This window comes from Hypanus sabinus, chromosome 14 (assembly GCF_030144855.1).
Source record: "Hypanus sabinus isolate sHypSab1 chromosome 14, sHypSab1.hap1, whole genome shotgun sequence".
Classification (NCBI taxonomy): Eukaryota; Metazoa; Chordata; class Chondrichthyes; order Myliobatiformes; family Dasyatidae; genus Hypanus; species Hypanus sabinus.
Genome location: NC_082719.1, coordinates 10,195,362 through 10,211,916, shown reverse-complemented (window position 1 = coordinate 10,211,916; position 16,555 = coordinate 10,195,362). Strand labels below are relative to the sequence as shown.

Here is a 16,555-nt window from a genome sequence, read left to right as displayed (position 1 = left end):
CCGAAACCCAGTTGGAAATGGCAAAAATATCGACAGAGTTGCAAGTGCTGCAGCTAGAAAGAGAAGAAGAAGCTGCCGTGGCGGAAGCAAAGTACATAGAAGAAGCTGAAGGGTCGCATGATCTGACCGCAGCAAGATCTACTTTAGAAAGGACCAGACTGGAACGCACAAGCGACTATGTACAATCTCAAATAGACAGGCAGGCTTGTCTCCCTTCTCCATACGTATTCGATAACTTCCCCAGCTACGAGGAACCTCAGAGAGTCACGATTGCATCACATCCATACGAGGAAGGAAATTTACCCTCACGGCTCCGTGATGAAGTCAAGAATGAAAGAACCGTCAACGCTCCTTCACCCCCACAACAGGACGGCGGGGAGGGAGAGGTTCACTCCAGGACAACAATTGTCAGCTCGAACTGTACAGAAGTTTGCGGTCAAACTCAGTCAAGCCGTTCTTGTTCCGAGATCTGCCTCACTGAGGTGTACCCTAAAGAAGCACAACAAGACATTACCAAGCGTAAAGTAACCGACGAGACGCTAGGTCAGTCAGTTTTCGTTCAAACCGAGCACGGAAACAAACTTGCACAATCAGCTCAAGATACCATTTCTTTAAAACCCAAAGACACCAAGGTCTTCAGAGATGAAGCAAATAATGGGGTTGCCCCATTGCCTATCAGAGAACCACGCCAGCGCTCACCAGATAACAAAGAGCAGGTAGTCAAACGGTTCACGTCCTTACGGAAAACCCGGAAAAGGAAACCTGAGATGCAGCAACACACCCGATTGGCCCACGAGGTACTGTGCACCCTAATGGCAGAGGTCACAGCCATTATAAACGCACAATCATTCCTACCTGTGTCTTCTGACCCAGAAAACCCCTTTATACTTTCGCCATCAACGCTCCTTACACAGAAGGCAGGAGCACCTCCTCCACCAGGAGACTTTACAGACAAGGATTTGTACACAAAGCAATGGAGACAAGTCCAGGCTTTGGCAAATCAGTTCTGGCCTCGCTGGAGACAAAAATATCTACCTTTGTTGCAACAGAGACAAAAGTGGACAGAACCCCGAAGGAATCTTCAAGTTGAAGACTTAGTCCTGCTCAGGGACAAGCAAGCCACCCGCAACAGCTGGCCAACGGCCAGAATCACTGCTACATTCCCTAGCGAGGATGGACATGTCAGGAAGATCGAATTGAAGACTACCGACCAAGGCGATGTGAAAATTTACCAAAGGCCAGTTACAGAAGTTATTCTACTTCTACCCAATGACTGATTAAGAGACTAAGTTTGTACTCTGCTCATTGTGACCTTACGAAGGTCAAGCGGGGAGTGTGCTGTCTTTACGACAGTTATTTAGTTTATAATATTTTCGCTTAGTAATTCATTCAATAGTATTTTCTAGTTAGAATTAGAAGTGTTTAAAGTGTATTCATTGCATGTAAAATATATCGGCATGCGATGACGTCACATCCGGTTTCGCCGCGTCTTGTGGGAAAACACCGGTTTGAAATTAGCGCGAGGGTGGGGGCTTTCCACGAGGCTCACCTGAGCACAAGCAGTTTTGCAGGCATGAGAAATCACAGTGAGAGCAACGCTGTAAGTTAATAGATAATCGATATATTGAACTAAGATGTTAATGCTGATCCTGTTAGAGGTAACGACGGTAGATAATGTTTATGCTTTCGTTAGTTAAAGAGTCGCGGATAGTTTGCATGGAAGTGTATTTAAAGTAGTCAATGGAGCAGGTAAACTCTCCCTGTATACTGCACCTTAGTGTAATGTAGTTATAGTCACCTTTGCAAGTATTTACACTTGAAATGTGATATTAAGGAAGGAACAAATACTGTATCAATCCTGTATTGTTTTATCAACAGTTTTCACCATATGTTAATGTGAAGAGTGAACAGTAAATGGTTAATCTTACTGCGATCTGGTTTGCATTGGCTGTGGTTTATCCGGACGTTAAATTCGGCGTTTCGTTACACCCGAAGGAGAACGTTACAATTAATTAAGTAGCAGCATCTATTAATTAAGCAAATCAGTGATACTTGAAGCTCTGGATTGAAGAGCCTGTGTCCAGTTGTCTTAATATATACAGATGCTGGGATACCATCTATTCAAATTCCCTGGCACTTTGAAGAGGCTATCTTTTGGCTGACATGAGTGTTTCAAGTTAAAGCTAGAAGATTATACAGAGGATTGAAAGGGCAACGTGGTGAATCTGATGCTGAATTTGTTGCTAGACATGGTAGGTTTAATTCCTTGAGCCTGGTCTGTTGCATATATTACCATAGCTCTACCTGCATCTGAAGCAGTTGATTCCATTAGTGCAAAGATATTTATCTCCGCTTTGAATAGATGAAACAATTAAGTATTCACTGCCATCTTATACTGAGAAATCTAACAGCTTGCAATAATCTGATCAAAGAAATTTCTCATCACAGTTTGAAAAGACTCAGTCCTCAGCTTGATAATTTCAGATTCTGGGACCTAACCTCAATCATATGTGGAATTACATCTGTCAATGCAATCACGTCATTATTCTAAATGTGCGTATGAGCCATGTCTACTCAAGCCTTTCAATATGTGAATGAACTTAAGTGATTATACCATACCCATTTTCACAAGATCTATCTGTGTTCAGAGGTCAAAGTGTTACATTGCATTTCAAACAATATTCAGTAGCAGCTTATTTCATCTCCCTACATTAAAGGGCAACAGATCTTTAGTATTTCTTATGGCTTACAGCACTAACTTGTTGGTTCCGAGCACATCAAGATTCTCTTACATACCGGCAATGCCAAATAATTGTGGAATGATTTTAAAATATTTGGGAAAAGTGATAGCTAAACAGAAATGACGAAAGCTTCTATGAAAATGTTATAAAATATTGAAATACTAATGTTTAAAATTTGGCCTATTTCATTTGACTTTTGCTCTTTGTGCTTTCAGTACAATGTAATAAAATTGCCTGCAGGCAGCAGTTACAGCATCTGTAAATGTTACCATTCAATTCCTCATCCAGGAATCAGTGACAATCAGTGAAATTGGTATGATATATATAAATTAAATCTGTCAAGTGCTTTATTACTTTACTTTTTCCCCATTGTTAGGGTTTAATCATATTATATTTTCATTTGTTGGCCAAAATCAACTTCAGTAGTTTTCATGCAATATTTTACAATAAATATCTACAAACACTTTGTATTTATAGGTCACAAAGTTGAAAGAATTATTGATTTGAAGCAGTTATTACCTTAAACATATTGTATGTTCAACTGACTTTCAATCACTTGCAGCCTCCTTTCAGATGTAAATACCACAATGTTAAACAGGATGCGGTGTAGTGTAGCTATGAAAATTCAATGACAGGAACACTACTGAAGAGTTTTGGAAATAATTAACTTCCTTTCCACTGTTAAATAAACAGTTAATTGTTAGATATTCCTATTCATTGTTATAAAACATTTTGATTAACAAATAAATAAATTTGCATGATGTTTTAAAACTGTAATAGGCTCTATTATGTGAAATCCTACAGTTTATTTTTAAAACCTCCAGCCAAACCCGCTCTTGCACCACCCAGCCTGATCTTTCAATTGTTTGACCCCCTTCCCCAATCCAACCAATCCTGGCCCTGGCAACCCTTGACCCCTTGGAATTAGACTGCACCCAAACAGGGTGCGGAAGCACACGAAGAAGCGGTGATTCACTGAGCTACACAGCTGAAGATTTAACAAGGCAATGCTTTGCAGCAGTTTTCAGAGCCACACTGCGCCCAGTGAATGGGATTAATTAGAAAGGGCGAATAAAAATAAGGCAGGAGCAAGCAGAGCGGTTATTGTGTGAGTAGGCCAGTGTTGGAATGGCTTTGGCTCATCAAGCTTGGGCAAGGAAAGTAAACATGAGGAAATCTGCAGATGCTGGAAATACAAACAACGCACACAAAATGCTGGTGGAACACAGCAGGCCAGGCAGCATCTATAGGGAGAAGCGCCGTCGACGTTTCGGGCTGAGCCCCTTCGTCAGGAGTGTTGTTTGGGCAAGGAAAGTATCTGGTTAATTTCTTCTTTATTCTTCATTCCTCATCTTTTTGGACAGAGTTACTGCAGTGAGGATGGCTCCAGGAGCTGTGTTTTGTTCTGTGTGTGGGATGTGGGAATTTTGGGAGACCTCCAGCGTCCCGGATAACCATATCTGCACCAGTTACACTGAGAAGTAGCTCCTCAGAGTACGTGTTAAGGAACTGGAGCTGCAGCTTGCTGACCATCAGCTCATACGGGAGACTGAGGAAGTGATATTTTTTGATACAGTTGAGGGGGATACTGTACTGGGGGGAGCTGCAGTGATTGGGTCTCTGGCACTGAGTCTAGTGCTGTGGCTCAGAAGAGAAGAGAAGAGAGGAGAAGAGTACTGCAGAAGTGACAGGAGATTCTATAGCTTGAGGAACAGAAATTCTGTGGATGTGATAGAGACACCTGGATGGTATGTTGCCTGCTAGATGGCAGGGTTAGGGATACTTCAGATTGGGTCCATGGCACTCTAAAGGAGGAGGGTGAGCAGTCAGAAGTCTTATTACATATTGGCACCAATCACATTGGTAGGAAAAGTGAGGAGGTCTTGAAGAGTATTTTTAGGGAGTTAGGTAGAAAGATGAAAAGCAGGTCTTCTAGAGTAGTAACCTCTGGGTTGCTGCCTGTGCCATGTGCTTGTAAGGGTAAGAATAGAATAATTTGGCAGATGAATGCACGGCTGAGGAATTGGTGCAGGGGGCAGGGGTTCAGATTTCTGGGTCATGGGGATCTCTTCTGAGAAAGGTACAAACTGTTCAAAAGGGATGGGTTACATCTGAACCCAAGGGGGACCAATACTCTTGCAGGCAGGCTTGCTAGAGCAGTTCAGGAAATTATAAACTAATTTGGCAGGGGGATGGGAACCAGAGTGATAGTGCTGAGGATGAGGAAATTGGTTTACAAACATAGGCAGTGTATTGTGAGACTGCCAGCCAGGAGAGGCTGATGATAGGACAAAACTGCAGTCAACAGGATGAGTCGCAATGTAAAAGAGTGACAAAATTTAAAAGGTGATGAATACAGGATGTTATATTTGAATGCACACAGTAGAAGGAATAAGGTAGATAAACTTTTAGCACAGCTAGAGATTGGCAGGTATGATGTTGTGAGCATCACTAAATCATGGTGAAAAGAAGATTATAGCTGGGAGCTTAATGTACAAGACTACACCATGTATCAGAAGGACAGGTGGGTAGGCAGAGGAGGTGGCACGGCCCTGTTGGTAAAAAATGATATCAAGTCATTAGAAAGAGGTGACATAGCATCAGAAGGTGTAGATTGAGCTAAAAAAACTGCAAGGGTAAAAAGACCCTGATGTGAGTTATATACAGGCCTCCTAACAGTAGCAAAGAGGTGATCTACAAATTACAACAGGAGGTAGAAAATGCATGTCAAAAGGGCAATGCTATGATTGTAACGGGGGATTTCAATACGCAGGTAGATCAGGAAAATCAATTTGGATCCCGAGAGGGGAAATTTCTAGAGTGCCTATGAGATGGCTTTTCAGAGCTGCTTTTGGTGTAGCCCACTAGCAGATCAACTATTCAGGATTGGGTGTGGTGCAATAAACCAGAAATGATTAGTAAGCTTAAGGTAAAGGAACTATTAAGAGACAGTGATCATAATATGATAGAATAATTGAGAAGGAATTTGAGAAGGAGAAGTTAAAGTCAGATGTATCAGTATTACAGTGAAATAAAGGGAATTACAGATGCATGAAAGTAGAGCTGGCCAAAATTGATTGAAGGGAACACTATCAGGTATGATGACAGAGCAGCAATGGCTGGAGATTCTGGGAGCAATTCGGAAGCTGCAGGATAGATACATCCCAAGGAAGGAAAGGTATTCTAAAAGCAAAATGACACAACCCTTCTTGGGGACTGTTAAATATTTCGTTAACTGCCGGACAGGAGTTGTCCACTGACACAGTCCAAGATCTGTGCTCCTCTCTGTTGAAGTGGAGAGTATCTTCTTACTTTGAGTCAACAGGACTGTTTGAAATTCTACTGTTTTCCTTTGGAACATCCTAATGAACCACTGTAAATTCTGCACTGCTACTCCTCGGCCTGTCGGCTGTTGGGGCTGCAGTTCCCTTCAGCCTATGGGCCCGCAGGAAGAATGCCAGGAAGGGCCCCCTCGCAGGGGCAGCTGAATTAGGAACAGACGCAGCCCAGCAGGAAGTTTGGGGAATGGTGCCCCGTGTTGAGCGAGTGGAGCCTGAAAGCTGGAGATGCTCTGGTGAAAGTGAAGATCAAGCAGTGGGTGGCAAAAAACAAGTGCAGAACGATGAAGGGAGCCCAGGTTGTGGGTCAGGTGATGCGACGATGCTGCTGATGGGAGAGGGAAGAGCACAGTTGAGCAGAAGACTTGAATTTGTAGGAGAAAGGCCAATATTTAAATGAAGGAGGTAATATCAGTGGAGTACAGGGAGAAACTGAGGAAGGAGAATTCAAGAGGCAAGAGAGGACAGCCGAGAAGAGGTCGAAAATTCAACAGAGATCAGCAGAGATGTGAAGGAGCAGAACACAGAGATGAGGGAATGGATTTCACAGTTTGTAAAGCGATGCCTGAAGATACGACAGTACAATCAAGATTCTAGAAAGAGGAGTCGGTTGCTGCCACAAGTTGCACAGAAGTTTCGAATCCAAATTCTTCCAGCGAAGCTGAAGGTAGAAGTTATCATATAAATGGAGGGTGTGTGTGTGTGTGTGAGAGAGAGAATTTGAGAGAATAAATATGAATGCATAATTGCTGTATCAAGGTTTTTATATAAAATAATGTATTTTCTTAGTCATCTGCTGCTGTAACCCATCCACTTTAAGGTTCAACGTATTGTGCATTCAATGTCTTGTTATGCACAGCACTGTTGTAACCCATGGTTACTTGTGCTATTGGTGTCTTCCTGTCAGCTTGAGCTAGTCTGTCTATTTTCCACTGACCCTTTAAACTAACAAAGTGTTTTTGCACACCCATCTGCCGCTCACTGCACAATTTTGTTTTATTTTGCACCATTCTCTGAAAACTCAAGAATCAGAATCAAAATCTATTGGAATTCTTTGAAGAAATAACAAACAGGTTAGACAAAAGGAGAATTGATGGATGTTGTGTACTTGGATTTTCAGAAGGCTTTTCACAAGGTGACATATGAGGCTGCATAATAAGTTAAGAATCCATGGTTTTACAGGAAAGATACTAGCAAAGATAGAGTATTGGCTGATTGGCAGGAGGCAATAAATGGAGACTTTTCTGGTTGGCTGACGGTGACTTGTGGTGTCCCACAGTGACCTCTGTTTTATGTGATATGTCAGTGATTTGGATGACGGAATTATTGGTTTTGTGGCCAAGGTGCAGACGATATGAAGATAGGTGGAGGGGTATGTAGTTTTGAGGAAGCAGTGTGGCTACAGAAGGACTTGCAGTTTTGGGTCCCTTATCTAAGAAAGGGTGTGCTAACATTGTGGAAGCCAAGTCATTGGGTATATTTAAGGCAGAGTTTGATAGATTCTTGATTTGTCAGGACATGAAGGGATACAGTGTAGTGAAGGCAATAGATTGGGGCTAAAAGGGAAATGGATCAGCCATGGTGAAATGGTGGAGAAACTCAAAGGGCCAAATAGCCCAATTCTGCTCCTGTATCTTATGGTCTTAGGGTCTAATGCTCCAAATACCCATGTCACAAATGTTTCAGATCCCAACCTATGACACTGTCATTATTTGAGTCTCCAAATCCTGCCTTGCTCCCAACTTCCACATCTGCAGGTTCCTACCCATCAGTTCTACAACAGCTGACATTTCAAATGGAGGATCCAATATCGATCCACCAGCTCCAACAAAATCCCAAACTCTAACCCAGCAGGCTCCAGACCTTCATTAGCTTAAGTTTCCATGCTCGTCATGACCTGATCTTCTATTGGCCCCTAAGGAACTCCAACCTGCAACCTCCACTCTCCATTGACCATTTCCATTCAGTTAAACACAAAATCTATATTGTGTATTTACAAACGTTTGTATATTTATAATGTTGTTTTGTATTCTTTTTTTCCTCTAGTTCTGCAGAAAGGTCTCAGGACAATGAGGGAGGAGCTTAGTCACGATGGCACTATATGGCAACTCCTTTGCTTGCATCTTTGGAAACAGCTCTATTTCCATCTTTAATATCTCTATTTTTCTTTTGAAGACCCTGACCTGGAGTTACATGCTGACTTTGGTTCTTTGCGGGAATGGGTCCCACCCTTGGGGTTTCATTACTAGTTGTTTCTCAATGTGCCAAGGATACGGCCTAAGAGTTTAGCTCACCTTCGGAGGTCCGAGATTTCGTGGCTCTGGAGACTTGGGGGGGGGGAGGGGTGGTGGGATCAGAGGTTGCTGCCTCTGTGGGAGATCGGTGTGTCATTGGAGACGGAAGATCTCCGGCTGTGTGCCCAGAGACTCGAGATCTTTGGGCACAGAGCTTGGAAAAAGCAATGCAATGGACTTTTAACATCTCTTTCTCCCTTATTAGGGAAAGGGAGAGCCCGGGTGAACGAGTAGTCTTTGGGCTACTGCAAGTCTGTGTCTTTGCTGCACGCTTGAGTGCTTGGTGGCGGTGCCGATGTGTTTTATCGCTGGTGGGGGAGGGGGGATTGTTGCTTACTGCTGTTTACGCGCAGGAGGGAGGGGAGCTGGGGGGATGTTTGGGGTTCTAACATTTAATTGTCATTCATTCACTCCTCTGTTTTGGTGGATGGTTGTGAAGAAAAAGCATTTCAGGGTGTATATTGTATACATTTCTCTGACATTAAATGTATCTTTGAAACTTTGAAAACATCAGCTGTACTCTTTTCCATAGATGCTGTCTGGCCTGCTGAGTTCCTCCAGCATTTTGTGTGTGTTGCTTGGATTTCCAGCATCTGTAGATTTGACATACTTTAAAATTTTGCCTGAAGTGGAATAAGAGGAATTTCCATGGCTGCAAAAAAAAATGCACTATTTAAACACAAATTAAATGAGCAAAAGGATACCAGCTGGAAAAGGCTGATTTTAAAATCTAATCAGGGAGCGGCATGAGATGAGTTCATCACAATTTAATTAGCCATGGAACAATGGGTATGTTCTTAATAAGCCATGATGTTCTGTTTTCCTTGTTTCACATGCCCTGGCCCCTTAACTTTCCTTACTTGAATGACAACTCATCTACGAGTCGGTTGGGGTCATCTACTGTATCCAGTGCTCACAGTGCAGCCCTCTTCTACATCAGTGAGACCCAATATAGTTTGGGGATGGCTTTCTTAAGCATCTTTTCTCCATTCACCACAGGCAAGATTTCCCAGCAGTCAACTATTTTAATTCCTCTCCTCATTCCCAATATGTTGATCCAAGCCTTCTTTACTGCCACTCTAAGATCTGGGTTGCCTCTAACCTGACAGCATGAGCATCGATTTCTCTAACTTCAAGTAATTTCTCTCCCTTCCCCTTCTCTCTTTTTCCATTCCCCATTCTGGCTCCTCTCCTACCCTTCCCTTCTCCTCACTGCCTATAATCTCCCTCCAGTGCTCCTACTCCTTCCCTTTCCTTTGTAGTCCACTCTTCTCTCCTATCAAATTCCTTCATCTCCAGCCCTTAACCTTTTTTTTCTACCTATCACCTCCCAGCCTCTCTCCTCATTTCCATCTCCACCCAGCTACTTTCCCCCTCACCTGGCTTCATCTATCACCTGCCTACATATACTACCCCACTTCCACCTCTTATTCTGAAATCTTCCCATTTCCTTCCATAGCTAACTGACAACAGGAATTTCAGAGCAGTAAGAGTTATATAATGGAAAAATATAAAGGTGGATTGTTTTGACCTTGTTTCACATCATGTGCTGTTACAGATCACTGAGCAACTGTAGGCAACCTTTTAATAGGACGTTTGTTTTCAAATGGGTTATCCACAAAAAAAGAAAATGCAGAAATCAATCAAAACTTTTATTTTACAACAGATTAGATCCTACAGGAATGAACTGCTTTTGTCTCCTATTATTGTAGCATAATTCTTTGATACTTACTTCATAAATTATGCACAAAACCAAATAGTTTTCCTGAATGGTCATATTTCAAATTCCACATACAACTTGTGGATTGCCAGTTTATTCGTTTTCAGCCATTCTTCTAATGATGTTGTTTTAAGCTAGGTCAGAGGTGGAGAACTGATGTGGAGAAAGAAGAAATTGCTGAAATTTTTGAGTTCCAAGAAAATGAGGTGACTGGTAGACAATGGGCTGATGGCCAGTGATAGGATCATGGTCCAGAGGGAGGTACAGGAGATGCATATCATATTTTAAATACTGTATGTAATTAGTTTTGCTACAATAAGTGTATGGGACACTGGAAAAATGTTGAATTTCCCCTTGGGGATGAATAAAGTATCTATCTATCTATCTATCTATCTATCTACCTGATGCTAAGCCTGTGCAAAGTAGGGCTTTGGTTTGCTAGACAGCAATCCCCTTGTAAGAAAGTTTGATGATAATGTGTATGTTTATTTTTAATAAGCTGCATTCACAATAGTTTGTAGGTTACATTGAGCATGTCAGTGGAAAAAACTGAGATGGTGAACGGCATGTTGAATGATATCCTGGATGAAAAGATTTTGAGAGGATAACTGGCAGAAAAGAGGTGTCTCTGTGGATGAAAAGTTCTGGAAATCAAGACTGAGGAAGGGTCTAAGCCCTAGTCGACTGATCATTTCCCTCCACAGATGCCGCCTGAGCTCCGCCTGCATTTGTGTGTGGCTCTACGTTTGCAGCATTTGCCATTTCTGTAGTTGGACAAGGTATGTAAGCGTGGATTTGAGATGTTTCTTCTTAGTGGATAAAGGGCATTTCATCACTCTCATTAAATTGGAATCTGCAACACACCTGGGCTAAAGGAATCCTCAAGTATCAGTCAATTGAGATATTTGTTACATATAAATACAACATCCAATTAGATTGTGAAAATGACTACCTGCACCACAGCAACAAAATTGTCAGCACATCCTATGCTGTACTTCAACTGCCCCTCTGTCAAACATTGGAGATTGCTTTTAATTTACCTCTGTAAATAAAAGAAAATACTACTTAACACAGAAGTTTTCACTATTGAAAGAATAGTGAAATATTGTATATTGAAAGAATCATAAAAATAGATTTCACATGATATAAAACAACTATTGTTTCAGTATAACTGAAGTTCCAAAATTGTTGACCTGGGCTCATATCACTGGCTTCCCATAGATGTACTAGAATCAGCTTTGTGAACTAGTCAGACAACCAGCTGAGCTAATCTGTCAGGTGTAAAGTGACACCCGTCTCAACCACCAGCCTGATTTATTTGTGCCTATAGAAGTATGTGCAATTGGGTAAATATGCAACAAGCAGCAACAGCTGATTTCCTGAATTAGAAACCAAGGGGGACATTCCAACTCCATGCTGATTTTGTGTTTGAGTAAAAGTGCATGACTGGTAATCAAGAACTATTTCTACAATTTCAATCCTTTAATCAATAGCCTTAATTAAACAACTAGAGAGATTAGGATGCTTGAATTGGAATAGAAATATAATATACTAATGATAAGCAAGATGCCTTTCTAAATGTGTCTAAATTCACAAGGGTAGCAGAATAATTCTTGTTTATGAAAACATCGAATGCTCAAAGTGAAAGAAGATAGTATTCCTTTATCCCTTTTTACATCTGAAACATCAAATCACATTTAATATATAGAAAATAATAAATGTACCATTGCCACCTCTTTGTTTAGTAGAATTGTCCATCAACACTGGCACACCTCAGGGATGTGTGCTTAGCCCACTGCTCTACTCTTTCTACACCCATTACTGTGCGGCTTGGTACAGCTCAAATGCCATCTATAAATTTGCTGATGACACAACTATTGTTTGGCAGAATTTCAGATGGTGATGACAGGGCATACCAAAGTGAGACATATCAGCTAGTTGAGTGGTGTTGTAACAACAACCTTATACTTAACATCAGTAAGAGCAAAGAACTGATTGTAGGCTTCAGAAGAGTAAGATGAGGGAACACACAACAGTCTTCACCAAGGGATCAGAAGTGGAGAGAATGAGAAATTTCAAGATCCTGGGTGATAATATCTAACTTGGACCCAACATATCAATGTAGCTGCAAAGGAGGTATGGCAGCAGCTATATTCCATTGGGAGTTTGAGGGGATTTGGTACGTCACCAAATACAATCACAAATTGCTACAGATGTACTATGGAGAGCATTCTAACTGGCCGTATCACCGTCTGATATGGGGGTGGCGGGTGCCACTGCACGGGAACGAAAAACGCTACAGAGACTTGAAACTTAGTGCCATCGTGGGCATCTGTAGTATCTAGGACATTTTCAAGGAGCGATGCCCGAAAAAAGGCAGCATCCATCATTAAGGGCTCCCATCACCTGGGACATGCCCTCTTCTCATTTCTACCATCAGTAACAAGAAACCATTACTAGGTATTGTATTGTACTGCTGCTCCAATGACAATAAATTTCATGACATATGCCAGTGATATCAAACCCGATTCTGAAGTCGTGCTCTTATTAATTCTTTCATTTTGTCTGACAATACAATACATAGAACTTCAAAATTAAATGACACCTTTCTATGAACAATTCAGAGTTCATTACATCATGTACATCACACCACTCCATTTGGCAGGTCAGCAGCACTTGATGAGCAGTGAATATCTTTAATTCTTGACTCTGCAACCTAGCCCCAAATTCTATTCTCTCTGGCTACTGTCTTGAGGTGAACAGTGACATTTCATTCAACCCTAAACAGCCTCAGACACATAAAGAGACGTGGCTTATTCCCACCTCTGTAATAAGGGAAATGAATGAACCTTCAGTCCCTTATGTTTTTCCCCATCTTTCATTCATATTAAACTTCATTTCTATTAGAAGCAAACATTAAGCAGCTTTCCTAACACTGTTCATTGTACCCAACAGAATTACTAATACCTCATCTTACTTCTGTTATTATAGACTTGGATATTCTTCTGACAAATGGTTCTCAACCAAAAATATAAACTTTTTCTCTTTGCACAGTTTGGCCTGCATTGCTTCTGTTCCTATGCTCACAGCTTCTTACCCAAACTTCTGTAACTGCGTCTTTGAAACAATTCCATTTATACCCTATCAGTACTGCATGAGAATCCAGATCCACACTTGCATATATAAAATCAGGTGCCCCCAGAATACCTAGAGATAAATAGCAACTTGTTCAGGTTATTTGCCTCACCAAACCAAATCAATAAATATTAGAATTTCAATTTTTAATGAATTTTCAGCACTTACTGTGAATTGTGATGCTATGAATTAGTCTTGGGAATGACTGGGTTTGACACAGGAATATCTTTTTCAACTGTCCTCAAAGACAGCACCCTACTTCTTAAAGCTTCATTCTATTATTTTCATTTTTCCTGTTTTTCTACTTTTTTTTTATTTAAGGATAGCAGTACTTTCTAAGAACCCATTTAAGGTGAACAAAGCAAAATATTTAGGGATATCAGAGATCATTTTATCTTACACACAGAGCGGTAAGTCCATTGAAGGCACTCCGGTCTGGTGAGAGAGATAGATACATTAGGGACATTGGAGAGACTCTTAGATTGGCAGGTGGATGAAAGAAAATGGAGGGGTATGTGGGAAGGAAGGGTCAGATTAAGTTCAGGGTAGGCTAAAAGTTTTGCGTAGCATTGTAGCCCTAACATCTGTACCTTGCTGTGATACTCTATATAACAAAACCTATCCAAAACCAAACACAAACCATGAGGGCTTTTTTAAAAGTTTGAATTGTTATATTTTAACTCAGAGGTGATAGAGTGTCCTTTGAATGCAATGTTGCAATGTTGATAGAGACTAGGGTTATGCTTGGTTGTGAACATATGTTCACCAGACATTATCAGAGATTATTTCCTTGTTGAAATTAATCTTCTCATGTCAGTTATAATAACATGTGATTGAGAAGATAAGCTGTGTGAAGACAACTCTGGCCACTCTGAAGAAAAGGCATTTGTAATTCCACTTTGTTGCAGGACTCCACGTGTTTTGTAATGGCAGAGTGCTTACTTGGTGCAATTCTCCACCATGATGCCAAGAAATCTGCTGTTTGATGCTAAAATCAGTTATTCTTGGCAATGAATTGCTTTCCTCATTCATTTAGTGGCAATCTTAGACAAACATTGGAAACATAAAGGTAACCTATTTTATTTTTCACATTTTTTCATTTTATTTTTATTTCAATATTTTTGATTATTTTCTAGTATTTTACTGATTACAGCAATTAAGCATGTACATGTCTCTGAATATCAGAGATATTTCAAAGATATAAATAAAAATGTAAAGTGAAATCTCACAGAATTCAACCTGTGATTACACCATTCCTCCCCTGATACCTCTTGGATGCAGAGGACCAGTACAGGTACTGGAATTGGTTTATTATTACCACATGTACCAAGATACAGTGAAAAGTTTGTCTTGCACATTATTTGCACAGATCAAATTATTACACTGAACATCGAGCTAAAATAAGGTAAACCAATTAACAATGCAGAATAAAGGGTAAAGGCTACCAAAAGGGTGCAGTACAGGTAATCTATAAAGTGCAAAATCATAATGAGGTAAACTGTGAGGCCAAAAGTCCATCTCTTTACTACACCTTCCCCAGCTACCATTTTAAACGCCATCACATTGGATTTGTACTACACAAGATGACGTTGGTGAACCATGGCGATGTGTTGCGGGCAGCTTACAAAACTTCTAAATATACAATGCCTATAAAAAGTATTCCTCCCCCCGAAAGTTTTCATGTTATATTGTATTACAACATTAAATCACAATGGATTTAACTAGGCTTTTTTGACACTGATCAACAGAAAAGACTCTTTTGTGTTAAAGTGAAAACAGATCTCTACAAAGTGGTCTAAATTAATTACAAATATAAAAACACAAAATGAGTGAACTCGGCCTTTTCTCCTTGGAGCGACAGAGGATGAGATTTGACCTGATAGAGGTGTATAAGATGTGTATATGAGAGGCATTGATTGTGTGGAGAGTCAGAGGCTTTTTCCCAGGGCTGAAATGGTTGTCACAAGAGGACACAGGTTTAAGGTGCTGGGGAGTAGGTACAGAGGAGATGTCAGGGGGTAAGTTTTTTACTCAGAGAGTGGTGAGTGTGTGGAATGGGCTGCCAGCAACGGTGGTGGAGGCGGATACGATTGGGTCTTTTAAGAGACTTTTGGATAGGTACATGAAGCTTAGAAAAATAGAGGGCTATGGGTAAGCCTAGTAATTTCTAAGGAAGGGACACATTCGGCACAACTTTGTGGGCCGAAGGGCCTGTATTGTGCTGTAGGTTTTCAATGTTTCTACGTTTAACTGATTGCATAATTATTCACTCTCCTTCAAAATGACACACAAAATCATTACTGGTGCAGCCAATTGATTTTAGAAGTCTCATAATTAGTTAAGTGTGCACTCAAGGTGTTTCAACTGATTGCAGCAAAGGGTTTCAGCCCATAGTGTTGAGTGTACCCTTTTCCATAGATGCTGACTGGCCTGCTGAGTTCCTCCAGCATTTTGTGTGTTGCTTGGATTTCCAGCATCTGCAGATTTTCTCGTTTGTAGTAAAAATACACCTGTATCTGGAAGGTCCAGCTGCTGGTGAGTCTACACCATGGAGACATTGAAAAGCACAAGTCAGGAAATGGATACAAGAAAATTTCCAAGGCACTGAATATCCCTTGGTGTACAGTTAATTCAATTAACTAATTCAATCAGGTTCAATTATCAAGAAGTGGTAAGAATATGGCACAGCCTTAAGTCTGCCTGGAGCAGGCCATCCTCAAAATCTGAGTGACTGTACAAGAAGAGGACAAGAGAGGGAGGCCACCAAGAGACCTATGACCACTCTGTAGGAGTTACAAGTTTCAGTGGCTGAGATGGGAGAGACCGTGCATACAACTGTTGCCTGAGTCACAGCTTTATGGGAGTGTGGCAAAGAGAAAGCCACTGCTGGGGGAAAAAAACTCATATGAAATCTTGACTAGAGTTTGCCAGAAGCCTTGTGGGAGACTCCGAAGTCAGCTGAAAGAAGGTTCTATGTCCTGATGAAACCAAAATTGAGCTTTTTGGCCATCAGACTAAATGCTATGTTTGGTGTAATCCCAACACCACACATCCTTAAAAACACACCATCCCTACCACAAAACATGGAGGTTGCTGCATCATGCTGTGGGGATGCTTCACTGCAGCAGTCCCTAGAAGGATTGTGAAGGTAGAGGGTAAAATGAATGCAGAAAAATACAGGGAAATCCTGGAGGAAAACCTGATGCAGTCTGCAAGAGTACTGTGGCTTGGAAGATTTGTTTTCCAGCAAGACAATGAACCAGAGGAAAGGCTTAAAAACAATAAAGTTGATATCCTGGAGAGGCCATGTCAGAGTCTAGACCTCAA

General features: G+C 41.1%; 1 protein-coding gene across 4 annotated transcripts in view; it reads right to left on the bottom strand.

Moving 5' to 3' along the window:
* The window catches only part of LOC132404552 (uncharacterized), a 111,415-nt gene that overhangs the window by 93,263 nt on the left and 1,597 nt on the right, over positions 1 to 16,555 (bottom strand). Inside the window, exon 3 of one of the 4 annotated variants that reach the window (XR_009515578.1) lies at positions 13,970 to 15,769. The exons of the other annotated variants lie outside the window; for them this stretch is intronic. The gene's annotated coding sequence lies outside the window, so the exon portion shown is untranslated. Of the gene's footprint in view, positions 1 to 13,969; positions 15,770 to 16,555 lie in introns of those variants that run through there. 4 annotated transcript variants of the gene reach the window in all.